Below are 6282 nucleotides of genomic sequence, written 5' to 3' on the forward strand. Positions count from 1 at the left end.
ACACCTGGACTCTTGCCAAGATTCTTCTAGCATTCTATAGGATTTCAACATTTGAGCTTTTGCTGGAGAAATGCAAGGGGCTTTCCATGAGGTTTGAGACCTCATCATTGTTTCCTGAATATTCCACCCTGTAGTCTCCCCATACTCAGAGAATTCCAGAGAAGCTCCTCACTTTGCAGGGAGTGTGGGGGGACAGCTCAGTGACTTGCCCAAGACCATTCAGTTAATGGCAGAGCTACAAAGTCTTTGTAGCATGAGATGTGAGATGAGGTGGTTTCTAATCCAGTATTTATAAGAAAATGGACTTCACTTAGTCACATATGCTTGTTTCACCTAAGGACATGTAATTTCAGAATAGTGTCAAGGCCTAAAATGATATAAGCTACAGCCTTGCAAAAAAAAACATTAGTTTGTATCCACAATAATTGAAATCAGGGTACTGGGACTGTGTTCTACAGTGTAAATGGAGCAAAGGCAGTTTAAATGGTTTTGCTAAATGTTTGGGCTAGCTTCAAGGCTGCTAAACTTTGTATCACTGACGGTATTAACTGTATTTCCTTATTTCAACAGCTTTCAGATACAGACTAACCAATCCGGAGCCCATACGCTAAACCACCTCCTCTCTCTAGCTCTTATACTCCAGGAGGCAATATTCCCCCGCCTTTTCACCCAGAGCCAGGTACCAGACAACAAGGGACAGCCCCTATGCCCCAGAGCCCACTGAAATTATTCAAACTAGCCAATCCTAACCTGCTTACCTTGCCTCGCCCATTCCTTCCCACAAAAATCACGCCCATGCTTCCCCACTCCTTCAGCCTCTTAACCAACCCTGTGCTTCCCCACATGGCTCTCATGGCATGCCATGCTGTGCCTCCTGCTTCTAGGTGTGTGTCTGTGAGTATAACAACTTCTTTCTTTGTGACAATAATTTCCAGGTCTTACCACACTCAATTAAAACAAATCCCAAGTATATTTAAAAACACCAATTATCTTCCTCCTCCTTTCATATATGAACCAATCCTGGGGGTCCTTGTAGGGAACCCAGCAGGTTCTGGGTCTTCCCCATAGAGCACACCTTTAAGTGTTTCCAGAAATCACGAAATCATCACAAAGACCCCTGACCCTTCTACCCACAAGCTACCAGGAATTGGGGCTGCAGATATGTTGTGAAAAGGCCAATCTTGAGTTATAGTAGAATCACAAGACTGCAGGGGAACCTACTGGCTATTATCAGGGGCTATTCTTTCCTCTACTTACTAAACCCTGGCTAGGGTAATGAAAAATGTATCCTGTGGCTTTAGAGCAGTAATTCCATAAAACTTTTCTCTACAGTCACTTAAAAAAGCAATTTTTAAATACAGGCACAAAATAGTAACCAGACATGTAGACCAAGGGGAAAATTGTCGTGTGGGATGGCCTGCGGGGTCTCTGCTCCCGCTCCCCACATAAGAATGCAGGATGTGGTGAAGCCAAAAAGGAACACCCACGGAGCCATAAGTAGGGGAGTCATAGCACTATGGTCTCACTGGAGGCTGGGTTCACACGCCATGCGACCTGCTGTCCGCTTTGCTGCCAACCTGCCAACCTGCCAACCGACCAACTCTCCTCAACTCTCCTCGACTCCCCAACGTAGCCGCGGCAGTTATATTAGTGGCCAATGGCTCAATGGTTACAGCTGACGGCCAACTAGCCACAGCTGACGGCTATCTACTACCCGAGCCAGCACCTTTCCACGTGAGGCCGAGAGCCTGGAAACTGCTCTCTGGGGCTCTGTCCCCACAATTGTATTATTAGGTTTAGGGATTAGGAAGGCTACGGTGCAGGGGTGGGGGGGGTGGGGAGGGTAGATACAGGATGCTACAGGAGAGTCACTCAACCCAGTCTTGGGAGATAAAGGAAGGTGTTCCAAAGGAAAACATGTCTTGCTGAAGGCTAAGGATGAGTAGGAGTTAGGCATAAAGGGGAGGGGGAGGGAGAGCATACTGGAACGGAAGAAGGGAGTAAGAAGACCAGCTAAGAGCGTGCTTAGTGGCAAGTAGCAGCACATGAGCCAACAGTGGCACAAGCAATAGAGACATTTAATGACTTTACACACCAACCCCTTCAGTCACAGATGGTTTCAGAATTAGTGCAATGGGAAGGACCCAGGTCTTCACTTTTCCACACTGCTTTACCCTTGGGTCTAGACGTCAAGATAGTTGCCACAACTGTAACCGTATCTTCCCATAATCATGTTCAAGAGAGGAAAAAAATAAAGACTTCCTCACCATCCTTTATATCAGGGGGCATGTTTTTTCCCAGAAGCTCCCTAAGAGACTTCTTCTTGAGTCCCGATAGCAGGAATGAGTCACATACCCATCTGTAAACCAATTAGCAGCAAGTGGCAATGGGATTGCCACATAAAACATGGGCCAATTGTGGCTCATTTCCTGAACCAGGGAAGGACCTGCTTCCCCAAGGGCCGCCAAGGTGGGAAAGGCAATACATGGATAGCCAGAGTGCACACAGAGGACACGGTGAGAGACGAAGGTGGCAGAATATGAGACCCTGATGACTTGTTATGGAGCATGAACTTCATTCAGCGGGTAAGGGAGGTTTGTCATGATTCAATTCAGGTTACGCATTTTGCACTCACTGCATAACACCAGAAGACACATGATGCCAATCTGTGGCTTTATTTGTGATGTTAACTTTAATCACTCAATTAAGGTGGTGTCCATCCAGTTGAAGACCATCCTATAAAATAATTTGGTGTGAGCTCTTTAAGACTGTAAATATGAAAGGCAAACAAAAAAAAGACTGAGAAACTATTTCAGATTAGACGAAAGAAACATGACAACTAAATGCAACAAATGGTCTTGGACTGGCTCTGGGATCAAGAAAAAAAGTTGCTATAAAGGACATTATTGGAACAACGGGTGAAATTTGAACATGAACTTATAATAAATGTGTAATTATGTATTCTATAATTAAGTTTTTGAAATCCATTATTATAATACTAAATGATAACATTGAATTAATGTTAAATGTCCTGAATTTGATCATTGTGCTATGGCTATGTAAGAGAAGATCCTTGTTCATCCGAGCTACATAGTGAAGTATTTAGGGGTGAAGAGGCATGATGTCTATGACTTTCAAATGGTTCACCAAATAATAATAATAACCATTGCTATCATTACTTATATATATACATATATGTTACATATACGTATCTATACATATACATTACGTGTATGTATGTACGTATACATATATATATATATATATATATATATATATATATATATATATGAAAGATAAAGCAAATGTGACAAAATGTTAACTGGTGAATCTACGTAAATAGGTATATTGATATTCTTTATACTATTCTTGCAACTTTCCTGTAAGTTTGAAAGCTTTTCTGGGTAAAAACAATAACTAGGTGATAGACATGATATGACATGGTTTTTGAACTTCTATTCTTTAAAAGACATTAACAGAATGAATGAAGAGAAGCCACAGACTGGGCAAAAAACAACTGGGGAGTACAGGCATACCTCAGAGATACTGCAGGCTTGGTTCTAGACCACCACTATAAAGTGAATATTGCAATAAAGCAATTCACACGATTTTTTTTGGTTTTCCAAGGGCATATAAAAGTTATACTTACACTATACTGTAATCTATTAAGTATGCAATAGCATTGTCTAAAATATGTGTATACCTTCATTAAAAAATACTTTATTGTTAAAAAAAAAATGCTAACCATTATCTGAGTCTTCAGCATGTCATAATCTTTTTGCTGGTGTTGGGCCTTGCCTCAATGTTGATAAAAATGCAGTATCTGGAAAGTGAAATAAAACAAAGTGCAGTAAAATGAGGTATGCCTGTGATAAAGCATAACAATCAACTTGGTACATTTATGTTCAAATAACAATTGCCACAATTTATAGAGTGCTTTTACTGTGCCAAGAACTGTCAAGCACTGTATTTACATTGTCTATTTTAATCTTCAGAACAACCCTAAGAGGCAGGAACTATTATCTTCATTTGACAGATAAACTTAGAGAAGTTAACTGACTTTGCCCAAAATCAGTAAGCTAGAGTCAGAATTTGAACCCAGTTCTGTTTGTTTCCAAAGTCAATGAACTCTCTTAAGCTCTCTATCACACTACCTTTTTATTAAAATAATCTAAGATTGCATAACAGCACAGAGAAATGTGTTAGAAACAAAACGTGTAAGAAGTGGCCCTAGCCCCCAGATTTACAGGCTAGTGGACTACAGATTTCACTTATCAAATTAGGAAAACAATACGTGGTACTCATAAGTATGCTTGTGTGCTTGTCTTGTAAGTACGGTGTTTGTGATAGTATGCTACTGATACACCATCTAAGACTATCTTATGTCCCTAGATACCCCTAAACTGGTCTCATCCCTGTGTGATGGAAATGAACTGGGTGAGAGGCCTAGAGTGGAAAAATCTGTGTGCATTTTTCAGTCCCTCTGGCACTGAGTACAAGACCTCTCCTATAGGAAACTCCCTCCTTGAAACCATACCACAGCAATAAGGGCAACATCTAAAGCACAATAATTACTAAATATTAATACAGTATGCATTTATGCTTTTGTCCTTTTATTTAATTATAGTTTTTAGGGGCATTGATTCAATAATATTTCCAACAATTTGTGTGATGAGTAGGTGGCAGGCATTAACCCATGAAAGAGACAAAAATGAGGACAGATTGGCCGTAAATGTTCACTGTTATTCAGCTGGTGGCACGAACAAGAAACAATCATCTTACTCCTCACATTCCCGATACTAAATCAAAGCTCTTCTAAGCAGAAGGAATTTCTTGGGCTTTTGCAAACGTGTAATCTTTCCAACCTATGATTGGTTATATTCTGATGTGTCTATACAAGACCCTGCCTCCGTTTACAACTGGTGGTAACTTCTGTGTTCTTTGAAAGCCCAGACTATTTCTTTCATTCACTCAGTTTCATTCAACAAACATTAACTAAGTCCTTCCTGGTTCAAGGCATTGTGCATTCCCTTGTATATAAAATTATTTGTGAACTGATCTTATCCTAGTCTCTAAGTATCTCGAAGACAGAGGGGTTTTACCCAACTCTTTTGTGCACTGCATGAAATGCTTAACACAATACTTGGCACTTGGTGAGTACTAAGTATCTGAGGACTTGAAGCTTGACCAAATTTCAATTCAATCCTATTCCAATTTTAATCAAATCAATAAAACCAACAAAATCATTAAATGGTAGTATCCAACGCTTCTCTTCCTCCAATTTCCCATTTCTAAGTACCACCTTCCCTGGAACTAATTTTTTAAAAGGCAGAGTCTTCATTTTGGATACTAGATCAGTGTCATTACACAAGTATAAAAACAAACACCAAAAATAACTCACCCTCCTTGGGACTCCAATGGCTCTTATACAAGGGCATGATGGGAAAATGGGAAATGCTCTGCCTTAGGCATCAAGAGGCCAGCCCTGCCATTGACTGATATCAAAACCTTCAAGTCTCAAAATCCTCTGGGCCTGTTTCCTCAGTTACAGAATAAGGTGGTTTCACTTAAAGAGCCCCTTTAGAACTAAGGTTCTACCATTGGGATTGACAAGGTAACAACGAAGACAGTTCCGTGGTCTAGAGCTCTGGTCTAGCTCTGTGTGCTTGAGGTTGTGCTTTCTGGGGGTCTGAAAAAGGAAACTAACTCTGACATTTCAAAGGTATGTTATCCCAGATGCATAAGAACAATGGACACGGCTCACTTAAGATAAAGATTGACCTTTGCTAAGGAAGCTATAGGCCTGGAACAACCTACGATCATGTTATGAATTTATGATCAGACTTTCTGTCACTGAGCTGAGGAGGCCTGCCAAGCAGCCTCCTAAGCGTGTCCTGTTTCCTACGTCGCCCCTTTTCATTCATACGTAGAAAATGCATTACACAGCAAGAACTGTCTTCGTGTGTGTTTGGAAGGGGGGAGGTATTTGCTTCATTCCCCCAACTCTTCCGTCCCGTGGCACCATTTTGGTAGCAAGGAACAACTGATTCTGACCCGAAGAAGTGTCCAGAAGTTTCCTCAGAGAGGGCCTCAGAGACTTTCCACAGAGGAGACTGGCTATGCGGCGTCTCTCTGAAGGGAGAGAAACAGCCGTTCCCGGGCCCCTGTAGCTGGGAAGGTCCCAATTCTCGAAACGCATTTCCTGACAAAAGCACTTGAGAAACCGCCAAGGCTCCACACTTCGGTCCATAAGTCAGAGGGAATTTTCGAGGAAAGGAGTGC

Source organism: Rhinolophus sinicus, chromosome 3 (assembly GCF_057876585.1).
Source record: "Rhinolophus sinicus isolate RSI-liver-muscle chromosome 3, RSI-T2T, whole genome shotgun sequence".
NCBI classification, from domain to species: Eukaryota; Metazoa; Chordata; class Mammalia; order Chiroptera; family Rhinolophidae; genus Rhinolophus; species Rhinolophus sinicus.